The 25,154-nt window shown below is 53.3% G+C and overlaps 1 long non-coding RNA gene across 1 annotated transcript in view; it reads left to right on the top strand.

Annotated features, from left to right (window-relative positions):
- LOC113977769 overlaps positions 1-14,682 on the top strand; it is a 58,549-nt gene extending 43,867 nt beyond the window's left edge. The window contains exon 5 of the long non-coding RNA XR_003537411.1: positions 13,639-14,682. This is a non-coding gene — a long non-coding RNA (uncharacterized LOC113977769). The remainder of the gene's footprint in view (positions 1-13,638) is intronic.
- The last annotated feature ends 10,472 nt before the right edge of the window (positions 14,683-25,154 follow it).

Raw genomic sequence — 25,154 nt, forward strand, 5'->3', positions numbered from 1 at the left:
AGCGGGATGCTCCCCCCCCCCCCCCCCTTCCCCCCCGGCTTCCCCCCCCGGCCCCCCCCGGGTGCCCCGCGCTGCCCGGGGGGCCCGGGGGGGGCCCCCCGGGGGCCCGGGGGGGGGGGGTCTGGTCCTGCCCCACCCCGGCCCGGGGAGGGGGGTGGGGGGGGGGGGGTCAAGGGCAGTTTGTGGAAGCGCCGAGTAAATCCCGGTGGCGTTGAGGAAAAAGTCCAGCCCCAGGCAGCGAGGGGGAGGAGAGGGGCGGCAGCGTCGCTCCGGGATGGTCACGGGGAGGTCTGGGGAGTCGTGCCGTGGGTTGGGGGGAAAGCTGGTGGTGGTTTGCTGGGAAAAAGAAACAGAAAACTCGGAGGAAAAGGGGACAAATAATGAAAACAAAGGCTTCACGTAGGTATTTCCCTGCTTTTCATTTCTTCTGTTCCAATGCACGAGCCCAACAGTAAAATGGAAAGTAAATTGCTCCAGTGATTTTAAAAAACAGGGAATCCGGGACAGCAAAGGGCAACTTGGGGGGGAATCACTTCTTAATTAAAAAGAAAACAGATTTGTTTGTTTACTTTTTTTTTTGCCTCTCCACCTAATGTGTTCAGTAACCTGCCGAGCTGCCCTTCCTCTTTTCCCTTCTCTCATTACAGATCAATGTGTTGAATTTTGGGAAGTGGGGAGAAACCAATTGGTTTTGGTAGCACTGATTAAACCCCTGCCCTGTCCTGACAGTGCCGGGGATATTGAGCCATTCCTGGAGTCTGGCACAGGGGGAGAGTCCCGGACTAAACCAGGAGGCTGCTGTGCCTGGGATTGCTGTGCAGCCCCACATCCCGGGGGGATGCTGATGGGAAAAGCCAGGGGCTGTTGCAGAGAGGGTTGGTGTGTGGGACAGGCCAAGTGAACTGCAGCCAGTCCAGAACTCATGGAGCACCTTCCCTTGTTTTGTTAAGGACAGAATTCCTCGTGAGCACTTACTTGGGTCTCCGAGGAATTCTGCTGAATGCTCTGGAGGTAGGATCCTGCCTGGAATACCTAGCCACAGCAATGTTAATTAACACACTCATCTTGGATTTAATTCACCCCTGAACCTGTATGAGTCAATCTCACTTTACAGTTCCCTCTTTACAGAGAAACACTAAGCCTGTATGGAGCTGGGGCTGTTCCGTGTGGAAGCGTGCTTCCCAGCCATTCCTGAAGCTCTCCACTTCTTGCTTCTCCTGTTGCTTTCTGCAGTCAGTTATACAAAACCAAAACAGGAAAAATGGGCAAAACAAATATCTCCAGTTGAGGATTATGCTCACAAGTTCAGTAATAAATAGCAATTATTAGTCAATATGTGCACACAGCTTAATTATTTTAACACATCAGACCACACTGGAGATAAAGGATAACTTGGGAAATGGATTGTTGCATTTATCATTCTGAACAGAAGATGCCAAGGAAAACGCTGGAGCACAGAAACACATCTGGCTCCTTGGCAGGGAGATCTTTTCCCAGTAAAGATCCCGAGCAGGTTTGACTGGACACCGGAGCCCCCCATAAATCAGATTGAGCTCCCCGCAGCAAGGGCTGGGGAAGCTGCCAGGTGTCACTTAACCTGCCCTTTCTGAGGTTTCCCTCACTGCTAATTCCAGAAAGATTGGAGCAATTCAAATGTAAAGAGGTTCCCATACTCCCAAATATGTCCTGCTCCCCAAAGCTGACACTGGAACTAGGCATGGATTAATCTCCTAGCAGCCAGTGGAAAAAATAGGAACTTAAGTCTCTGTGAGTAGAAACACAGATATTTGCAGGGTGAATGTTGGCTTAGCTGGAGGAATCCGTGCAGTGGGGGCATGGGGGGCCCATGGGTTGTGTCACACGCGCGATGTGACGGGTCCTGGAGTGACCCGGGAGCTGCTGCTGGATCGGGAGCTGCTCCGGCTGCCGGGGGAGGGCCGTGCGTGGGGCCGGGAGGCCCCCGGGGCCGGGGTTTGTTGTCAGTGTGTACACACGGAGCTGCAGCTCAGCAGGCTCCGGGAAGGGCTTTTGTAGGGACGTGTGTGTGGTCCCTCGACGCGGAAAAGGCGGTGAAGAGCCACCGGCTCCGGGAGCACCTCCCCATCCCGCAGGGTCCCGCCGTGCAGCGGCTTTCCCGAGGGATGCTGTTACCCCCGGGAGCTGTGCCTTTCCCTCCAGAGCAGGAACTCAGAGGAGGTGCTGCAGGTGGGGGGCAGGAGGCTTTTTTCACAAGAATCAGAGATTCTGGCTCTTTACTGGCACGTAGGTGGGGCTGGTTCCTCCCTTGCTGCAGAGACAGGGCCAGGGCTGCCACAGAGCAGGATTTTCCCGGTGTTTTCTGTGCTTTTGCCTTTTTTTTCAAGCCCTTATATGATACAGAAGCTGAGCAGCATTCGTGTATCTTGGGATTCCTTCCTGTAACTTCCAGGGAGTTTTTCCCAAGTCCTCACTTTCCTCCCCTATGACAGTGCACCTTTACCTGCCAGAGGATCCAGGTGTGCCACACTCAGGCTTAGGGTGACAAAGGCATTTAGGGCTTTGTCGTCCTCTGGTTATTTTTATTCATGTGTTGTGGATTTTTTTTCAAATTCAACCCCCACTTAACCACAGCATCTCTATAGCGGTTTGAATGTTTTGTTATTATTAATGTGATAACTTCACATCAAGTGTGCACTTGCAGCAGATTGGCGTGGGAAAACACACCAATTCTTGGTGAGGGTGCACGAGTGAGATGCCACGAAGGGGGTAACTCTGTCAGAGGGTGAGTGGCGTGTGGGGCACGAGGCCCCTGAGCACTGTCCCTGCCCCAGCACGTGCTGCCCCTCAGGTCCAGCCCCGAGTGACCCTGCCAGCTCCACCTCAGTCCCACACCGCCCTCCCAGCTCCCCTGGATGCTTTGCCCTGGCTGAGGGTCCCAGCCTGGCACTGCTGTGTGAGCTGTGGGTCCTCAACCTCCACGGATCCCGGGAACACCGGGGGAATAGCTCTAAACCCCAGTTAAATAGGGAGTGGGAGGGAGGGAGAGGGGAACATTTATTACCATCTAATCCTGCTCAGATTTTCTACACCATATGTCTGAGCAGCAGAACATGTGAAATGTGTACTAATTACTCTGCCTGTGTCATGTGTGTATATTTTATATGCAGTCCCTGACCTTTTTGTTAATAACTTCACATTATATTCATTGACCTGAAACAAATTGAATTCAGTGGCACTCACTCTAGAATTGAATTACATAGTCTTCTTAATTGGTCTCTTATTTAAATGTGGAAAAGTAACAGTTTACCACCTGTAATTATTTTTTTGCTTAAGAAATTCCTGTGGAGAGTGTGCATGTGTGTGTCCGTGTTGGGCTCATGTCCGGGGGGAATTATCACACAAACCCCAAGCCCAGCTTGCACTGTGGGGTGGAAAAAAACCCCAAAGTTTTGTTCTTCTGAAGCAAAACCACTTGTAAAAGTGTGTGACAGGCCCAGAACAATCTCCCCTCCTCGGTGGGAAGCGCAGTCCCGGGTGAGCACCTCTGTTCAGCCCCCACGAGCCGGCTGGTCCCCCCCTCTACCAGGTCCCATCCCAGCTTCTCCACCCAGTCCCAAGCGTGGGGAGCTGAGGTGGGAGTGCAGGTGCTGCTCTGGGAATGCTGACCCAGCGAGGGCCCTCTCCCTCCGCCGTGGAGGAGAGCGGAGAGCGCGGGGCTGGAACCTCCGCTTCGCTTTTATCCTTCCAAGGCCCAGTTAATTGCCGGAGCCGCGAGGAGGAGACTTACTCTTTACTTACTATATTTAACTTAAAAATGCAAATGTTATTAGTGTCCCGATCAGTGATAAGAGTGCCTTTGTGCCAGGCTTTAACCTCCATTAGGGGGGATTAGGAGAACGTATCCACATTGGCATTTTCCAAGTGTCACTGTGACAGCACTTGCTGCACAAATGCCTGGCTGTCACACTGAGGTTTATCACCAGGTTTTTTCCTGCGAATGCAGACTAATAAGCCCAGAAATTACAATTGCCTCCCTGCCGAATCTGTGATAGGCGGAAATAATGATATCAGTGCCCTGCTAATCTCCTGCCTCCGCGCTTGGCACCAGCCTATTGAGTCACCTGTCATACGCCGCTTTGATGAGGCGAATTCAATCTCTCAGCTATAATGACAATGGAGCCATTTTAATGTTTGGAAATGATTATGTGAAGGTTTCTCTTTGCTCTGTCTTGGCAAGCAAACCAGGTCAGCGTTCCGGCTGTGTCTCCTGCCGCCGCTAACGACTTGGAAGGAGCCGGGCTGTATTAAGTGAATATGCCAAGTTATTAGAAAGGAGACACTGAAGGCAGATGGAGGGGAGGGGGGGGCGAGATTCTTTTTATTTCCTTTTCCACGGCAAAGCGTGAGCCTGAGGAGATGCTTCATACACGTGAGCATCTCGCGGTGCCCGCCGGGGTGTGAGGGCTCTGCGTGCCGGCCACCACAGCCACCTGCCCCCAGATCCACTTGGGAATCACACAGCAGCCTGCAGGGAGCTCAGGGCCTGTCTCGCTGGGCAAACCAAGAGCCCAAACCTGTTCCAAGGCGGGGCCAGTCCTTCCAGGAGTGTTGGGAAGGGGCTGGTGGGGAGCTGCATGCCGGAGCCTGGCTGGGCAGTGAGGGAGAGGATCTCATGCACCTGATTCCTGCAGGGGCGTCGGTTTCAATTCACTTTGTTGTAGACAAACTGATTTGTTTGTTGAAACCAGGTGACACCCCAGCTTTTAAACTGCAGCTGAAACGCTTGGTTTGTTTATTTGTATGTAAAAGGGAAATAACTACATTTCCTCACACTGCCAGAGGCCCCAGATTCACGGAGGAAGGCACCTCCAGGCTGAACGAGGGCTTAAGTCGTCTTGGAGAAGCGCAGGGTCTGTCAGTGCCCACAGCTGGAATTCCATGGGCTGTGCACATTCTGGGGGCTCTCCGTGCTGCCGAGGCTGCTGGCTGGCTGGCCTCTCCTTGGCAGCTCCCTGCCAAGGTGCTGTGGGATGTGTGTGATGTGGCCATGGCCCCGTCCTGCAGACAGGCACGAGTCCCTGCTGGAAGCGATGCTCCCTGGGCGATTCCCATCACCACTGCCCCGTGGGAGCCTCTGGCACTGAGCTGTGGTACCCTCAGGGTGGGAGAGGGGAATTCCTCATCTTCCCTCTTGCCCTCCCTGCCGGGGGCACGAGTATTTATTGACTTGACATTAATTTTCTCGAGTCTTGACCAACCCTTTGCCGAGGGAGGGATGAGGCAGCGGAATTTCAGATGTCAAGCTTTTATTAGCGCGAGTGCTGGAGGCCACCCCTGGATGGGTGTTCCGGGCTCTCCAGCGGGTGGGAAGCAATCGTGGGGCTGAAGAGAGAGGCCGGAGCAGAAGCCAATTGACCCAGCGGCGCAGGAAGGGGCGCCGAGCCCATTTCACCGAGGGCCCTCTGGAAGGAATCTTTTTTATTAGACACGAGTGCTGGAATTATTTCAAGGAAGCGATTATCTGCCTAATAATTGTACCCACACGAGCGAGTGCCACGGGTGAAATTAAGGCAGCAGATTTGGAGATGGGCTGAGCAGGCAGGGCTGTCACCTGGCACCTGCTCTGAGGGATGCTTCTGGCAGGAGCTGGACTCTGCGTGGTCACTCCGGTGGGGATGGGTTGGGTGGATGTCTGTGTTGGGTTTTGGGTACGGCATCACCCCTCTCCTCCGGGCAGCCTCGTGCCTGCGTGGCAGGGGGCTGGGTGCCGCCACCCCCCCCCCGCACCCCCACGTCTCCCCTAATTAAGGCAGCCAATCTAATTAGGGCGGCGTGGGGCGCAGCCGCCCCGTGGGGGCGCATCAAAGCCGGCCGTGGGGCGGCGGCGCGCGGGCGGCGCAATTACCCAAGTTAAGAAAACATCCCTGTAATTAGCGAGGCAACTCTAAGCACAAGGAATGGAAATTAGTCACAGCGCAATAAATTAGTCGGTGCATATATTACGTGCCGGGAGCGCCCCGGGGGCCTCCTGTTTGCAAGGCTTTGGTTTGCAGCCCCATGCCTCTCAATAAAGCATTCATCCCTAGGTGATTATGTGCCGGCAAAAGGAGTTTTTAACTGAATTACAAATTTTCTTTTCTAATTCTTTTGTAGGCAGAATTGGGATCCCTCACTTTTTTCTCTCTTTTTCATTTTTATTTTTTTTTTGAAGGTCCGGGGAGCAAAGCCACTTCCCTCCCCCTTCAGCTAATAATTAATTTTCAGCTTTTCAGGGTGCTTCAAGACCCTGCATTGTTTGCTTTAATTAGGAGCGGTAGTTAAGGAACTATTTCAAAATCCCTCCCCAATTTTGAACTATTTTAGCTGTCGTTTCTTTCCTGGGGGAAGAAAAGGGGAGGGCAAAGCAGGAAATTGGACTGTAGCAGCACATAGCATTTGCATCAAAATAATACAGCCGGCAACAGAAAATCACAATCACATCACTCAGAAGGAAGGAACAGAATACAAATTAAAGGAATAATGTAAATTTTTTGCCATTAAGCTTCAATGACCATTTGAAATGGTGCAAGGCACAAAGGTTTTGATGAGCATCATCCAGTTTGATTATTCATACTTGTGCTTCTGCTTGAATTAAAGTAGGAGTGCTAGAGCCTGTTAGAGCAAAATATTTGAATTGGTAGTGAACTCTCACCTTTACTTGCATCCATTTACTTTTCAAATGAATACCAGATAAGTTAGTGCATTTTATAATCGGCCTGTTTTCCAGTGAGTGCTGTCATTACATACCAATTTCTTTTAGAAGTGCTTCCTAAGAAACATTAAATACTTACAAATAAGGGTCTGTCGATCACTGGCAGCAGCCCTCTCCGAGCAGCGCTGGGTGATGCAGGCAGGTTGTGTGTCCTCTGCTCTGCTCATGTCACCACCCTCTCTGACAAAACTGCCCAGATGTTTGTGTGCCAGGAACTGAGGAGGTACAGCACGATTTTAAATGGAGGATGTTGATTAATGGCCTCAAAACTTGCAGTTGGTTTGGATATTAGGAAAAATTTCCTCCCCAGAAGGGCCGCCAGGCATTGGAACAGGGTGCCTGGGGCCGTGGTGGAGTCACCATTCCCGGAGGGATTTACCAGATGTGTAAATGTGGCACTTGGGGACTTGTGTGAGTGGTTGCCTTGGCAGTGCTGGGGGATGCTCGATGGTCTTAGAGGGCTTTTCCAACCTAAATGATTCCATTAAAAAAGAAAAGCCAAAAGGCAGCCTCAAAGTCACCACACAGAATGCCAAAAGGGTTTGGGTTGGAAGAACCTAAAAGTTCATCTCATTCCACCCCCTGCCATGGGCAGGGACACCTTCTGCTAGCCCAGCTTGCTCCAAACCCCGTCCAACCTGGCCTTGGACACTTCCAGGGATGGGGCAGCCACAGCTTCTCTGGGCAGCCTGATTTGCTGAGTAGTAATTAGGTTATTCCTAATGAGCAATAAGCTGGTGATGCCACTCCTTCAACTCCATCCCCTTGGAGATGTCAGCAGAGCTCCTGCCCCTCCGTGGGGTGGCAAACACCCGCTGCTGGAGCAGCCAGAGCTGTGGGATGAGCTGCGGGATGCCTCACCCTGCCCCACTCGGGAGCTCTATAAAATGCCTTTTATTAAAATGAGGGGGGGGGGAAATCAATGCAACTACACATCAAACCCGAGCAAACCTCCGGTTTAGCAATTCCCCAGCAATCCCTCAGGAGCCAATGAAGGCCGGGTTATTTAAATGAGAAAGGCCGGGGATGAATGCCTGCCTTTGTCCGGGCGCTTCCCCAAGGTGATCTGGGTTAAACCCGTGCTCTCAGGGTTAATTATCAGCTGCTTTTCTTTTAAAAATGTTTTTTTCCTTATTGACACAGGAGAGTTGATTTATGTAATATCCATCATAATTCCCAGATTTCTGTAGATTACAAGGTTATCCCCATGCCCTGCTCTGCTGGTGGAGGAACGTGGGCTCCACGCCGGCCTCCCATCCCACTCTGAGGGGAGAGCCGGGTCCGGCCACCACCGCTCACCCTCCTGCTCCCTGGCCCTCCTTCATTAGGGATAATTAATACATGGTGCTCTGGGGTGCAGTTAGAACCAAATAAAACAAAAGGGCAGCATGGAAAAGCGCAGCCCTGCTCTTTCCTTCTGCTTTCTCCCCCTCTCTGCCTTTCCAGCCCTCCCAGGGGTGGTTTCTGGGGACCACCAGCCCCAGCCCAGCAGGAGCCCAGACCTGCTGCCCCACTTCTGTTCTCCCCAAAGGTGGAGGTCACGTTTGGGATCATGCTTGGGATCATGGCCCTGCACATGAGCCTGGAGGTGCCACTGGGTCGCTCCTGTCCCCACCAGTAGTTTAACAAACCAGCTGAAGGAGAGCCCAGATTGGAATCTGGCTCTCCAAGCAGGTCTTCCAAGCCTGAACACCCCGGTCCCGGAGACCAGGTGGGATGTCTGCCCCCGCCCAGCCCTCAGCAGGGGCAGAGCAAGGCTCTGACCCCTCTGATCCCAAGGTCCAGGAGGTTTCCCGGTGCCTGGGCACAGGGAGAAGGAGCAGGGCAGTGCTGGCAGGCGAGGGAAGGCACACACAGCTCCCAGCACCCGCAGCGCCAGGGCCTTCGGGAAGGAGCCTTTCCTTGGGCGTGGCTGCTCCACCCTTCTCATCCCTCCACACTTGTTTGTCTTCCTCCCGGCCTTGGGTTTTCCGCTGCTCCCTCCCTGCCCGGTGCTTCAAAGCCCTGCTGTCCTTCCGGGCACTTCCCCACGTCCCTGTTTTCCGTGGGCTCTCCGAAGGCGCCGGGCGGGTGCTGGCTGCGTGTGGGCAGCCCCGGATTTACGGACACGCCGAGCGCTGCCGCCGCAAACCGCTGCTTTCAGGGATCATTCCACTCGACTGGCTGAGAAGAAAACTGCTCGGATAGAAACTATGTCATAATAGTTGGGAACTGGATAACGACGCCCCGCCGCCGGAGCTGATTTATTCTCCTGTGCCAGCGCGGGGAATTGGTCTCCACCAAAGCAGAAAATGGAGCCGGCTCTTCAGGAGGGTTTAAAATCAAGCGGCTCTGGAGTCACCACCTGATTATCTCAGTAACCTTTCTGCAGCCAAACCATTCCCTTCCGTTGTGGACGATGCAAAGCAGATATCCCACAGGATCAAACCAGAGCTCTGTCCCCCCCATTGAAGTCTAACTTTGGTTGTCAGCTCCCCACGGCGGCACCGCTGGGGCTGGGAAGGTGCTGGTGCCTCTCAGAGCGGCACAGGGGGAAAGTGGAGAAGTTTAAGACCAGCAGCTCAAGCGATGATGAGAGGAATGGCAAATGTTCTGGATTTACTCAGAAATCAAGAACACCTGCCTAGGTTTGCTTTGGGAAGGGAGGCATGAGGGGCTGCTTGAGAGCGAATTCCTGCCAGGCAGGGTGTGTCAGTGACCTGCCACTCATCACTGCAGGGACACGGGGCTGCCACGCTGTCACTCCAGCCTGGCCAGCACCTCTGGGGGCCAACACCCCTGGCAAGGGCTCTGGGCAGTCCAGGGAATTAGTTTAACTCTCCATCTCCAGTTTGGTTTTCCAGAGGAGCAGATGAAGCCATGGCACAACCGGCCAGGCCACGAAGCTTGCAGCAGGTCCTCCTGGTGATTCCTGGCAGTGTCCTGGCTGGAGGCTGTTGGAAAAGTGGTGTTTTGCCATGACCCAGCACCAACTCACCCGGATGCTGAAGCAGTCCTAGAGCAAGTTCTCTGCTGCTCCCTTTTCCCAGCACACTGGGCGCAGCTGGAGGTGGCTCGTGTGATAAATGGACAAGGTTCAAAAATACAGCTCCTCTGAACTTTTTAACCTTACACGAAAGGGAGGAATTCTGAGAGCAGTGGATAAAATTCAATTAACTGAGATGACAGAAAATAATCTACTAAGCGCGTACATCAGGCAATTGGAAGCTTTCATACCTTTCAAAAAGGAAATAACCTATTTCTTTCCTTGTTATCTAATGACACAGGAGTTTATTTCTCTGGAAGCAGTTACAAATCTACCTAATGGGGCCTAAATGCTGTTGCCAGGCAATTAGGGGTTTATTGTGTGGCTAAATCTTTCATTTCCGTGGCGGTGATTGTGGTGGCAGGGGAGCTGCCCCTCGGCCCTGCGTGTGCCTGTACCTGCTTCTTTGGGCAACCTGTGCCAGGGCCTCACCACCCTCACAGGCAGGGATTTCTTCCATACACCTCACCTGAATTTCCCCTCTGTCACTTTGAAGTCATTCCCCCTTGTCCTGTCACTACAGTTCCTGATGGAGGGTCCCTCTCCAGCTTCCTTCAGATCCTGGAAGGCTGCTGAAGTCTCCTCTGAAGGCTGAACAGCCCCAGCTTTCTCAGCCTGGAGGAACTGAGGAACTGTCTCCTGTGGGAATGTGTGGTTTGATCCCCTCGTTGTGCCAGCCTGCTGAGAAAGGCGTGTTGGGGTTTGCACTGGGCTGGTAATTTTCCTTTTGGTGTGTTTGCTGCCATGACTTATTTGGTGTCTGATCCATGAGTTATCCCATTTCTCTGAGCTGATTTTAAATGTTCCTGCGCAGTCTTTGTACAGCCTGGGCAGCTTTTGGTTATGAATGAGCGCAGAGACACACGCCAGGGGTATTATTTATATCAAATATATAAGCAGGAGGAATCTTCATAAATCACAGGCTGCTATTATCCTGGGGTTCATGACAGCCATATCTTTTTTTTCCCCAGAAACCCAGAATACATTAAACACCCCGGGCCTTGGAAAGGGACCTTTAAAACCTGTACAATTGCTCTATTTATCCCATTCCTAGAGCAGGCAGCATTTAATATCTGAAGTCTGTTCTATACAAATCAATCTTAGAAGTAAGATTTAAGCCAGAATTTATTGAGGGAAGCTCCTGTATCCGCCTGGAGGGATATTGTGGTTTATGACCTAAGGAACAGGGTGGTTAATCCTGGAGGGAGAGCCTTTGGAAAGCTGTTTTACATCGGGCTGTGCTGGCGATCTCGGGCCAGTTTTGGGGAATATTGGCACGTGTGTGGGCAAGGCTGTGCCTGGAGCAGGATGCTGCAGGGGGATGAGAGCTGGGATGCTGTGGAAGGGCCTGGATGCTGCAGGAGCATGGCTGCCCTGCAGTGGCACCTCACTAGATCATTCCAGAAGGCCCCTGCTTGGGCTGCACTAATCAATAGCTGTGCCCAACAGTTTACTGCAGCGTTTAATTAAACAAATTTACCTTTCGAGGGAAAATCCATCGCGAGCAATTTGGGTCCTGGTGTATCACAGCCTTTTTTGAGGTTACTAGTGCTTTTAACCACTGTCTAAAGTGCAGGCGGTGTTAATTAGCATATTTAGGATTAAGTAGATTTAGCATGCAGTAATCATTCCCTAATTCAGTAAGAACTATCTCTGGTGAATAGTGGACATTAATGACAGTTGCAAGAGCTTAGATATTACATAATCACTAATTACATTCTGCACAATTAGCGGAGACTCCTCAGTGTGAATGGCTAATGGCTGATTTGTGTCAGCAGCCTGTTCTGGCTGTACAGAAATATAAACAGTCTGCATAATGTTCCGAGGGAATTAGCATAGGGAAGGGGGTTATCCATGGAGCTGGGAGGCCGGGAGGAGCGCTGATGGATGGGGTGAGCCCAAGGACAGGGCAGGTGTCTGGACACACCCCTGACCTTCCTCACCAAGGACCTGGCAGTGCCACCTCCTGCTTTGGGGCTCTCGGTTCTCACCGGGTTGGTGGAGGGTAAATCTGGCACTGAGGGGCCTCTGAGGGAGTCTGGGGTGTTTATTGACTGCTGAGCCCAGGGGTGTGGGACCCTAATCTCCTTGGAGACCGGGAACAACACACAGCCTGCCGGGGCAGGAATGGGGACCGACTGACCTGGAAGTGCTGGCTGGTTTGTTTGGGTTTTTTTTTTCCACCATTATTTGAAAATACATTCAGCACACAGCCACATTCAGCATTGCCTCGCCTTTAACCATTTTCTAAAAGGATGAAAAAGTAAGAAAGACTGAATTTTGTTTTCCCCCATGGTGTGTGCCAAAGCTGCCCCTTGTGGAGAGGGCCTTCCTTGGGCAAACCCTACAGAGGTTTGGGCAACAGTGAGGTGGCAGGCAGGGGAATCAATCCTTGCTCCACTGATTTTAAGTGATGTTTGCATCAGGTCCACGGTTCCTTATAAGCAGAATTCAGGCTCCCACGTTTGTTGTGTGATTAAAATGAGGAATAGTGGTATTAAGCCGAGGGAATTGTTTTGGACAAATCCCAGGCTGGAGACCAGCACTGGGCCCCTACACCTTGAGGTATTGGGTATTTTAAATTAAGATTGCATGTGGTTTTAAAAGGCATTGTCAGAGCAAAAGCAATTTAACAAAAGGCAATGTATCTGACGGCGACTCTCCTGTCTGCCAAGTGCTCTTCTCCGCCAGCGCATTGTGGGGACGCAGATTACATCTCCTGAATATTTTTGTCTGTTGCTCGGTTCATTTTCATAATAATAACTCGCATCCGTCTCCATCCTTTCATGTTGAAGGGTTGCAAACTATTACACAAACAGACCCGCTCCTGATGCAGCCACCCCGAGGGGACAGAACAGCCGGCGGCTGCCGCAGCCCCGGGGGGATGCTGAGCCCAGTGGCCTCTGGATGGGGGGGGCCCAGGGGGTTCTGGGGAGCCCCATCTGCAGCATCCCCCACCCTGTACCAGCAGCACCCCCCACCCTGTACCAGCATCACGGACCTGTCAGCGTGTGGCTACTGGGGAAGCCACAGTGGGCATCCCTCTCCATGGCAGGGGGCTGGACCAAGGTGATCTTGAAACTCCCTTCCAACGCAAACCCCGCTGGGATTCTGGGATTCTGTGTCCCAACAGCAACGCCTCGAAGCCCTGGGAACCCCTGCGAGGCTGCTGGGCTGTCTCTGCCCCAGCACACGAGTGGCTCTGCTCAGTTCCACACCACCAGGCAGGAAGGACTTTGAAAGGGTTTATAACATTTGTGATGTTGTTTCCCACCAGCTGGGATGGCGGAGCATTCCGAGTCAGGCCTGAAAATATTGGCCTTTGAGTGCCTTGTGTAGAACTCTGTATTTTTATCTCGGCGGGGCCGGCAGCCGGGCTGATGTGAGTTAGGGCTGCCCTGGAAGCAGTGCTGGGGCTGAGGGCAGCAGGATTCCTGCCCCGTGTGCCAGGGAAGAGCAGTTCAATGGAGCAGCTGCAGCACACAGAGCATCATGTTTGGTTATGGATTCCTCAAACCCCAGTTTTCAGTGTCAGTGATGGTTTTTCCTGGTGTTCTGACACAGCCCAGCACAGTGTGTACTGCGCCCTCCCCGCCGCTGGCCTTCGGAGCCTCCTTCAGGACTGGTGCTGGGGGGCTGGACATGAGCTGCAGGCCCTGGAGTGGGGCAGCATTTCCCTAAGTGCTGTTTGTGGAGGCAGGTGCTATTCCTTACATTATCGCCAGGACATTTAAATCTCCCTGATTGGCATTGTTGTCTCAAAGACGGTGTTTTTCCTGCTGAGAAACTGCATTAGATCGGCAAACGGAGCTCATTTCCATTCACTCAGCAGTCTCTCTAGAAATGACATGCAGTGCTTGAAACTGTTTATTTCCAAATTCAGGCCTCCTCCGCATCAGTCATCAGCTTCAATTACCAGTTTTCCGGAGCCGAGCCATCAGGCAGTCTGACACGAGGGTCCAACCTAATTCCCACCTTCTCCAAAGTCAAGAGCATAATGTGCAGATGAAAAGGTGGAAAATAGCCTGGACTTCATTAGCATGCAGAGCCCGGCTGTTCATTTGCTTGCTGCGAATGGAAGTTCTGACACTCGGCGCCTTCTGCAATATGAGAAAAGTCCTCTTCAGAGTATATGATGTCCTCACCAGCCAGCAAAGGTCATCAAAAAGGCAGGCGCTGACCTTGCTCCCTGCTCTTCATGACTAGTTTATTGATTCCAGGAACACCTCATTACATGCCGGATCAACATATTATTGCCATGTTCAGCGGCTGAATTGTTTACAAGTGTCTTTATAACCAGCAGAAAGCCTTCCGGATGATGCATGACTACACTCATTTGGATGTGACCTGCCAATTAGATGTTATCCGATACGGTGCCGCGTGTCTTGATCCCTGACCGGGCCCGCTGCCCCGCATCGGCACGGGCCCATTTACTACTTCTTTCTAACGGCTCTTTGGGAAAGTGTCCATTAGCCTGTCAGTCTGTAAATATTTTATTTTTGTGCCTCGGCGCCGCCGGGCGCTCCCGCTCCGTCATTTGCTATGCATGAGGTTCATAATCAGCCCGGGGGGGAAGGGGGGGGGTGTTTTATGGCGGCGGCTGATAACCCGCCCCATTTGCAGTCAGCGGCGCTCCCGAGCCGCGTGCCGGCCCCGCACACACACACCCGGCATATTTTATCCAGGCGCCGGCACCGCCGGGCTGCTGATTTATCAGCGGGGGGAAGGCAGGGGTGAACCCCCCCCATCCCCATCCCCAGCCTGCCTTCCCCTGCCTCTAAAGGCCAAATAACTTACCACCCAGCACTTCCCCCTGCCCCGTCCTCTGGGTGGTTTGGTTCCCCTCCGTTGATACACGGCCCGGTTCCTCATCCCGGCCCGTGGCCGGGCAGCTCGGGGCGTTTACACGAGAATTTCACAAATAAATCACACGGCACGGCTGCTATTTTAATCTCTCATTGCAGACACTTCTGGGCTCCATAAACCAGAGAGTGGCACGGCAGCTCCACGGGCGAGTCTGTGAAGAGGCATCTCGGTGCCCAAAAGCGGCGCTGGGGACGCGCCTTCCAGGCACCCGTCGGCACAGGCGGGATTTGCCTTTTCCCACCTCAGGGTACATGGCCCTGAGGTGACAAAGGGAACCCCGGGTGAGGCTGAGGTGGCAGTGCCAGGATTTCCGTGGGGTGCGAGGCCCAGCGAATGCAGAGCTGTGCCCAGAGCTCTGCAAACATTAATTAAACTACCCAACAACGCCTGGCAAGTGCCAGTGCTGAAATCCCCGTGCTGGGGTTAAATCCAGGGGCCAAAGGGGCTTAAGGGCTTCCAGGGTGAGCCATCAGCACCACAGATCTCCAGTGGCCTGCACTGCAGAGCCAGTGTTGCATCTCCCTGATCTCCAAACCCGCCGTGCCAGGCCCAGGCTCCGTAAGCCCTGAGCCACAGGAACGTGTGGAGAGCAGGGGATGCCCCGTGCTGGGTGACAGAAAGCACCTGGGCATCTGGTTCCCTCCTTACAACATGGAGCATTCAGGCACCAGGGCTGGAAAAGGGGGATTTGCATTCCTTAAAGCAGCACGTTTACCTTCCGAAATAAAACCTGGGTTTGTGTGTAATTAGAGCTGGGGCAAAACACAGTCTCAGTCTGAACAGCCACAGGCTCCAGAGACAGCACATTGCATTGATCTCAGTTTTGGAAAGGAGGAAAAAAAAGCTTCCATTTCCTGGCAAATCCATGGGTCTGGGCAGCCCTGGAGCTGCTGGTGTTGAATATTCAGGGGGCTGATTCACCATGGTGAGTCTGGGCCTTACCCTGGCACCAGCGCTGCAGCCAGGTAACAGTGTGCTGGCACAGCAGGAGTTGAGTCTGTGAGCTCCAAATCCCGACTGGGATCTCCCCCTGGGGCTGGGATCTCCCACACCAGCAGAGGTACCAGGTCTTGGCCTGTCCCGCAGCACCGTGCTGAGCCTGGCATTATTTATGCTGTGATGAGGCTGCAGTGGTTTATCAAGCCCCAGACATCCATCCAAATTTGGCACCTGATCCCTTCACTTCTGTTTACGGCCCTATTTCTGGATTCCTGCTCATGGTGTAAATTCTCTCTTCAAATGGGAAAGAAAAATCAGCTCTTTATGACAGCAAACATGAAAGTTACGTGACTGTGGAGAGGAGCATTAACCTCTCCTTTAGCCTGGAGAACTTCATAATCTTTTTAAAATCAACTTTCTATTAATTTTAGAGTGATGCTTAATGCCTGAAGGGAGTGAGGAGCCATGGCATCTCCAGGGGGACTCTTGGCAACTGTAATTTAAGGTCAGGCCTGGGGTGCTGCGGGAGCCACGATCCTGCCCTGCTGTCCTGCCCCACTGCCCAGGGCAAGTGGCACCAGGAGGGGCCACAGCCCCCCCACCTTGGTGGCCTCGCCAGGAGGCTCCTTAGCAGAAAAATTAGGTGGTCACTGCATTTATTCACGGCACCCAGTGTGCAAATTTAATTTTCCTTCTCGTTGCACTCCAACAGAGTAATTGGGCAGGGCAGGGCAGGAACAAAGGACAAGGTCAGTCAGTTGTCTGGCAAATGGAATTACACGTCGCTCCGAGGAGAGGTTTGGAAACCACATTCCCTGGCTGTGTCCCACCAATGTAAAAGTCAGAGGAGATGGGCAAGGCAGGATGTTTGTGAGGGTTTGGGTTGTTTGGAGCTCAGTGATGGTGCCGACGGGGTTGAGTGTTTATGGATGAGAACTGGGGCAGGTGGCCTGGTGGGAGGCTGCTCTGGACCCTCAGCCAGGGTGGAGAGGCAGCTAAATACTCTGTAAGCAGCTGAGAGAAGTGTCACAGTCACCAGCTCTTGTTATGGGGGACTTCAGCTTACCAGGTGTCAGCTGGAAATAGGGAACAGCAGAGAGGAGACAGTCCATGGAGTTCCTGGAGTGTGTGAAAGAGGAACTCCTGACTCGGGGGGCTGAGGAGAGACCTTTTGGCTCTGCAGCTGCCTGAGAGGAGGGTGTAGGCAGGTGGGGCCGGCCCCTTCTCCCAAGTAACACATGACAGGACAAGAGGAAATGGCCTCAAATTGTGCCAGGGGAAGTTTAGTTTGGATATTTGGGAAAATTTCTTCACAGCTGCCCAGGGAAGTGGTGGATCCCCATCCCTGGAGGGATTTAGCAGCTCTGTGGACGTGGTACCTGGGGACATGGGTTAGTGGTGGCCTTGGCAGTCCTGGGGGGAACGGTTGGACTCGGTGATCTTAGAGGGATTTTCCAACCTTAACAGTTCCACGATTCCATGTTTGCAGTGCGCTGGCTCCGATTAGTCCTGGGGCAGGGGGAGAGCCAGGGCTTCCAGGAGAACCCGTCCTCTTTCCAGGTGGTCGTGTAGGGAATGGGGCAGCTGAGGGGCTGTAAATCCTGCCCCCAGCAGGGGTGATTCCTCCCCACTCCCAGGGCACTGGCACTGGCCACAAACCCCCCCGGGAGCCCCAGAGCGGGGGCACAGCCCGGCCCCACAGCACACACCGGCCCCTCCTCCCCGGGGGGGGCTTTATTAATTACTGCTGATTAGTTATTTTACATATTGTCACTGAGGGGGGTTTGTTGCAGGGAGCTGCTGATATTTCAGGGATAGGGAGGGTGAGTGCAGCTGAATCCCGGGACAGGGCTCCAAAGCCCCGGCCGCCGGCACAGCCCTCGCCGAGTGTTTCCAAACTGAATAGTCATTGGGTTGGCAGATAATTCAGAAACTATTTGTATGAGCTGTTTATCAAATTATTAACTGCACAGATGTTGTTTGGTTGAAGAGCAGCTGAACCTTCTCTCTGCCAGCCGTGGAGACAAAGGTCTGCAGGAATAATTGGAGATGTGCATGGAATATTAAATTAATTTACTGCTCTTAATTCTTATGCAAATCCTGACCTCTGATAGAGCCTATCAATTACCCTGCACACAGGGAAAAGAAAGGAGAACAGTTTCTTTCTTTTCTTTTCCCCCCTCTCCTTTTTTTCCCGTTGTTCTCCAGTTTGGGGTTTTGTTTCTTTTTTTTCTTTCTCCCTTTTGAAAGGGAACTTGGGAAAGGAAATATTTGGGGCAGGAAAAAAAAAGCCATTTATTTGTGGGAGAAGCAAAGGGCTGGGGTTATTTAATTGAATCTCCTGGTTGCAGCGATGTCCCCTGGGGAGTCTGGGTGCAGTCTTTAAGGCTGGGGCGGCTCAGGGAAGGCCTGGGAATGGAGGCCAGAGCTGGGCTGGAATAGCTCCACACACTTCCCTAGGAGGGGCTGGAGGGGCCCAGCTCTGCCAGCACTGTGTTGGGCTGCAGTGGGACAGGACTGGAGGCCCAGGTTGATCCCGGGTGGGTTTTGGTGGGATTGGGGGCAGGAAGGGTCCAGCTGGGGGTTCGGGTGGGTTATCGGGAAGGGCTTCCCGCTGCTGGGAGCTGGGCTGGTTCTGCCAGTAATTACCAGGGAAGGAGAAAGGGAATTTGTTGTCACATCTATTGTGAGGTGCCAGGTAAAATGAAGCAGGATTTAATTGGTCCTCATTAAACAGAGCTGGTTTTCTCACACGGAGAAAGGCCTCGTGCGGGCAGCGTTTAATTGGGGTTGTGTGCGCGCTGCTCAGCCAGCGCTTAGAGGAGCACTCCGGGCCCTGGGCTTTCATCGCAGTTTCTAATAAGGATAAATAAATAGGATGAATAATGCCATGGGTCTCTCCCTCGACCCCTGCAGCACAGCGCTGTTCCCCCCGATATCCATGGATCCAACACAAGCGGGATCCCTCGGCAAGCAGCACCCGGCGCGGCCCCGTGGGCTCCGTTAGCACGGGAAAAGGGAGCAAAACCCCCAGTTCCACAACCACGGAGCAGCCTGGCAGGGCTGGGATGGGGAATTCCTTGGTTAGTGACTGTCAGAGTGGAGCGCCAGAATGGGGATGGGGCTCGGGGGGGGGGCAGGAGGGGAAAGAAGGGAAAGAAAAGAAAGGAGGGAAAAGAAAACGATTTTTTTCCTTTTTCTTTTTTTTTTTTTTGCTTTCCCCCACCTGTAAATCCTGGGAAGCGCTTGGAGACTGCACTCCCCCTCCCACGCAGCCCACTCGGGTAATTTCATTTATCCCGCAAATCTAATTAGCAATCCGTGGCTGACATTAATACGGATCTAATGAGGCCGGCGATGACCAGATTTGCGGGTGAGCGCTGACAGAGCCTTAAAGGCACATCGCGCCCTGGCATCGGCGGGACCCGGGCGGGGGAAGAGCTGCTTTAAAGGGGGGAAAAAATGAGGAGGGGAAAAAAAAAAAAAGGAAAGAAAGGAAAAAAAAAAAAAAAGGAAAGGCCGAGGGAGGGGGAGAAAACCACGAAGAAAACCCCCGCGGGTCAGGCTTGGCTTATTAAGGGAGCTGGAGCTTTGCTGGGCGCAGCTTATCCGACAGCATCGGGCCTCCGTCCTGGCTTATCCCGAAATACTGTTCTTCAAAGGAGAAAAAGGAGGGGGGGAAATAAAGGAGGGGAAAAAAAAAAAGGAAAGAAAGAAGAAGCCAGAGCCCACGGAGTCGCTGTGCAATTTATTCCGAGGGGTGGCTGTTGAGAAGGCGGCAATTTGCGGCGGCCGGGGGTTATTTAGTGCGATATGAAATCAAATGATCCTATTGCTCAAATAACAGTGTCTGGGAGGAGAAGCGAGCCCGCTCCAAAGGTAATTGTCTCCAGATGATATTCCCATTATCCCCCAATCCCGGCCTAAACGCTGCCAGCGCCGGGCTGGAATCGATACGGGGGGAGGACCGGGGGGGTCCCGGGGCCGGGGGGAGGCATCCCCGGCACTGACCCCCCTCGGGAAGGGCGGCAGGGCTTTGGGAAGCTCCTAATTCCCCGTGGCTGCCGTCTGTCCGCGCCTCGGCGGGAGCGGCCAACGCCGGCGGGGGAGCCGAGCCCGGAGCCAGGTAAGGGGACCCCGGGGGAGCGGGGAGACGAACGCGGCCCCCTCGCTGCCCCCCGGGGCGGACCGTGCTCCATCGCTGCCCCCGGCCCGGCGGGTCCGTGTCCCCCGGGTGTGACCCCCCGCGCTCCCGGCTCCAGCCCCGCCGCGCTCGGGCACTGCCGGGGGCACTGCTGGGGGTGTCCGCCCCGTTCCCCGGGCAGAGCCGCTGGAAGAGCAGCCGGATCCGCCCGAAGCGGGGGTTCGGCACCCCCTCCTCGCCCTGCTGCGGCTTCACTGTGAACCCCCGGGCTGGGGATGGAGCGGCGGCCCCGGCGCTGCCCGGCGATAACATCGCCGGAATTCAGTGTCTGGAGGGAGGAGACGGGGGAGAACCGAGGGGGACGGAAGACGGTGAGCGGGAGGGGGGGCGAGGCCAGCGGCACGTACCTGGGGTCGCCCCCGGGGCGGGGGGTCCGGGCTCGGTGCGTGGCCGCTGCGGCAGCGGGGACCGAGCGCTCCGGGCGCTCCCCAAATTCCATCGGTGCATCCATCCCCCGCGTCTCCCGCGGCGGGACGGGCTCCCCCGGGCATCCCCCTCCGGCCGCCCGGAGCTGGGGCTTTTTGCCTTTCTTTGGCAGCCCCTCGCCCGGGCGGGCAGCGCGTCCCCGGCTCTTCGGGCACAGAGGATGAATGTGCTCCTGCAAAAGAAATAATGCGAGTATTGACGGAGTGAGACTCGGGGCTGGTGTGTCGGGAGAGTCCCGGCTGGTGCAGCCTCTGTGCTCTGCGGGGGCTGGAGCTTGCCCTGGCCAGGTAACAGCGGGAGTTACTGTGCCGAACGAAGGGGGGACTCCGGGGGGCGGCAGGAGGAGAATGCTCGAGGTCAGATGCCCCCCCCGGGGTCAGGTCCTGATAGGAACAGGGCACAGAGCACCCTGCAGGCCACTGGGAGAAGCTGGTATGGGGTGTGTGTGTCTGAAAACGGGCAAAACATTTGGGACCTGAACCCTGTCAGTGAGCCCCAACCTCTGCCTGCCTGCATGTCCACCCCTTACGAGTCTTACCTTGCAGGTACATCAGAAATGCATTTTTGAGCACTGTCAAAATGCACTGTTGGAGGGTTTGTCCATCTCTGCTCAAGCCTTTTTGCCAGGCTTGTACTGAACAGAGCAAAGGGCCCCAGGGGTCCCAAGCTCTGAGCAGACACAGCTTAATTAATGTAATAGTCCTGTGCCTTTCTCCTGCTTTTTTCGAACAAATGAACGGTTTTTATGCGTGGATCCTTTCATTCACCACCAGAACAATCCCCTGCACAGGACAGGAGGAAAATGCTTAAATAAGTCACAGCAAACCAGCACGGTGGTTTGAGATGGGAAGCGAAAAAACACCACGTCCACTGGCAACTGGATTTTCCGGGACTAGAGGATTTGGGGAAGGCAGCGTGTGGGCATTGCCCCGGGTGAGCCCCGGGCTGGCTCCGCAGGCAGTGCTTGCTCAGAGAGCAGCCGGCTTCCCCAGCCCTTCCCAGCGTCCAGGCAGTGCCAGGGAGGAGCTTGGGATTTTGGTTTGAGGGATTCTCCAGGGACTCCATGTTTGCCAGTGTGTCCCGAGCCGCCGGATCCCGTTTCCTGGCCCCACGCAGCACCAACCGCACGGCTCGCCCGAGTGCTTCCCTTTGTTTCAAACCCTTGGAGCCTGGAGCACTTGTTGAACCTGACAAGTGCATCAAAGTGGCTGACAATTAGGAAATAAACAAATATCATTTGAGGCATTTTGGAGCAGAATCCAGTGTTACACAGACGGGCTCATTGCTGTCGTTATCATATTGAATATTAGCCATAGCTGTGATGTTTGTGCTGCTCAGCAGCGTTCCCGGCGCGGCAAACACCACATTATCTCGCTGTGCAAAGGCTTCATTAATCAAGCCAGACAATAGGCCAGACACATCCCTTTGAGCCCAGCGTTGGGATCCTCCAGGCTTTTCACCTTGTCCGAATGCCTCGTCCCTGCCAACGCAGGCAGCAGCTCTTCAGAACCGCTCGCTCGACACTGCGGGGCTGAAAGGGAAACGTTACCTAGTTCAGCTAAAAGAATTCCCCGCTTATTTTATATTTTCCCTTTAATTTTTCATGACTTTTGTAGAAGCAAAACTTTTTCAGTCTTTCAGTCAGTGCGGGAGATGAATCCACTCGTTTGTTAAAATGCTAATAAAAGAGCCTGATAGATCTGTGTCCTTTAAAGCAGCACCAGCAGCAGCAGCAGCAGCAGCAGCAGCGTTCAGACTGAGCAAGATGGAGTGGCCTGGCCAGGCTGTGGCCTCTCTGGCAGGAGCTGGGGAGCAGCTGGAGACGGGAATAGCGTGGCCAGGTGAAGGTACCATCCTTCAAAAAGAGGATCCTGGCAAAAACATGGCTTAATGCAGGGCACTGCCCGGGGAAGGCAAGGTGGGGTGTTGTGTGCCAGGAACGGGTGTGGGTGCAGAGTCTCCCTTTCCCTCCCTGCAGCACCGCCAAGGCACGGGGAGCCCTCACAGCTTTGAGCCTCCAGAGGGATATTCTCCATCCCAGACCTGTAAGGAAGGGGTTAACTCGTGGTGCCCGTGGCAGGCTCTGCCCTGTGCCAGGCTGTGGCACCTCAAGCTGCAGCTGAGAGGGGCCCTGTCCCTCCTGCCGTGGGACCCCAAGGGGCACTTGTGGCATCGAGCTTGGCCCTGGATTAGTGAGCCATTTCTCCTGCTCTCTGCTTGGTTACTGCAGGCCTGAAAGAGACGTTCTCTAATGAGCCAAAATAGTCTTTCTTGCACAGAAATACACCAAAACTGGTTCAGCTTGAGGAACAGAAGTTCGTGGAGTGGTGGCACACAGTGCTCTGGGGTGTGAGGCACAGATACTTTCAGAGAAGATGGGAATTGAGCCCTTTGGCTGTGACTGGTTTGGTTCAAATTCAGCCTCTGGGCTCACACCTCAGTTCAGTTCAGTTCTCAGTTTAGTTCTCGTTTCTCCAGGAATGGGAAAGTGCAACATAGTCAATCTCCTCTTTCCTCTTCAGACAGCAGCAGACAAACTGGGACAGGGTAACTCCTCACATCTGCTTGGACACAGGAGTGACTGAATTGCTGAGGAAGCAGAGAGACCTGAAATCTCCTTGACATCCTCTCTGGATGCCTGGCCTTGGAACAGCCTCAGCCGGGCAATACCTGCTCCCTTCTGCTCGTGGAGCCTCCTGTGCCATGCAGGAGACTGGAAAAGCACTTGGAAATGGCTGAAGAGGAGGGATGCTTCCTGACAAATGGTCTCTAAACCGGGTCCTTTCCTGTGCTGTGGCTTTCCCGGGGCTCACAAACAACACGGAGCCGTAAACAATGATTTGTGCTCGTATCTCAATCCTCCAGGATTAATTCAAAATCCATGCACAATGACGTGCCTGAAGGCTTTTCAATTATGTCACTAGGCTTTGGCTAGGGCCCTGACATTTTTAATAAACATTATATGGCTTTAAGTGCTGCAGTCTCCAGGTTTTTGTTTAATCGGCCCTTGGGTTCTGCGTTCCAGGTCCCTGCTGGAGGAACTCGTGTCGCCCGCCCTGTCACAGCAGATCCCACCCGCTGCAGCCGGACACTGAGTGTGCTGTTGGGGCATCAGCGAGGAGGAATAACAGCTTTCAAGGGACTGTAACATTTAATAAAAGCATTTTGTCACATTTAAATGTATTAAAATGTAAACATCGCATTCAACACGTTAATTACTGTTTCCAGGCATGGCCACTGAGAGTTGGATCCTCTCGACTGCTCTGCTGAGATTGGTCTATGCTGTTACTGCTCTCTAATTACTGGTGTGTTGTTAGTGCTCTGCATTTGGGGCTTGAGTCGTTAACAAAAAGGATTTCTAAGGGCATTATGTCAATTTTTGTGTATGTTTTGACAAAGCTATGAGGGCCTGTGCTACGGGTCTAACTGAGAAAAAGAAAAGCAGATGTGTTCAGCTGTGCCGTGACTTTCTGGGTCCGAGGGGCTTCCCCTCCCTTCCCTGGCTCCCGAGCAGAGGCTGGGCCAGACTGTGCAGATCCACTGCTCAGGAAAATCAGCAAATCCCACGCCCCTGGTAGATGAGAGGCCGAGGGAGAGACAGGGGGATGATGTGGCACCTGAGGAGGAAAAGCCTGGAGGAGATAAGCAGGGCAGGAAAAACTCTGGCAGAGACCTTTCCTTCTCTCTCTCCCATCCCTGTTTTCCCCCTGCAGGTGAGCACCCTGTGCCAGGTGCTCAGCTCCGTGAGGTGAATCCCACACCTTTCGGGATACGGCTCCATCCCGGAGGAGAGCGGGATGCTGAGGGACACGTGGCTGCCTCCCTAAATTAAACAGAGTGTGAAGCTGTTAAGATTAGTGCACATCAATCCCTGCGCTCGAATCAAGAGATGCTTTGGTTTGGCAGCTACTGGGGACAAAAACCACCATTTCATTCAAAGTGTATTTAATGCGACAGAAGGAGGCAGATTCCTTTGACAGTTTTACAGCTCTTATCAGATTACATCAAAATTAAATTAAAACAATCTAAAAGAAGTGTGAAGTACTGCAGGGAGAACACAAACAAAACACTCCTCTTTGTAGGCTTTCAGGGACAGGGACCACGTTCCTTATCAGGGAAGAGAGGAATAAGATTATTCTTGAGTCAATTATGAGCCTGTCTGTGGGATCAGCGGCCACAGTGAGCACTGAGACATGAACAGAGTGGGAAATACAGCCAGGGAACCAGGCTAAGGCTCCTGATTTCCTTAATTTTTGTTAAATAAACAGCAGGGGGTTGAGTTGTTCTTTCCTGACAACACCCTCCAGCCTCTCACAGCTACTCCACCGAGCGAAAAAAACCTCCCAGGGTTGGGACAGCCCAGGAGACAAACAACCCCAGTGGGCCAGGGATCAGCCCTTTTCCACCAAAACCTGGAATCACCGTTTGGGGATAAGGTTTTCAGTGTGTTAATACAACCTGTGCTCAGCATTTTACACAGCGCTGGAAGCGCTTGGAGGTTTTGTACTACTTTAGGTATTATTTTAGCAAGCACAAATATTTTCCAAAGCAGTTGAGTCTCCCAGAACCAACCCTGGTGTGTGGCTGGGACAGGCTGAAGGAAGTCAGAGTCTTTCCTGGCTTTGAAAAATAGCAGAACTGTGGTATGGGACAGTGTTTTCTTGTGCAGCCTCTGACAGTTTCAGCCCTGACACTCAGCGACACATTAAAACCCATGTCAGCCCCACAGAGCACATTTCATGGCTGATACTCTGAAATAATAAATAAAAATGAAATAATAATAATAATTAAAAAATAAACAGTAAGTTTTTTGTGTCTCCCCTTTGTGTCAAAGCGGGGAATTGTTTGTTTTGATGTAAATATCAGCAATGAGAAGCCTTCTGGAGGGGGAAAAAGCAATTTTAACTATGAGGCGACCATGAAAACCTTTTTATTCCCATTTTATCTGCCCCTGGGACTAAGGA

This window comes from Neopelma chrysocephalum, unplaced genomic scaffold (genome assembly GCF_003984885.1).
Source record: "Neopelma chrysocephalum unplaced genomic scaffold, ASM398488v2 Primary Assembly neopelma1_257, whole genome shotgun sequence".
Lineage (NCBI taxonomy): Eukaryota > Metazoa > Chordata > Aves > Passeriformes > Pipridae > Neopelma > Neopelma chrysocephalum.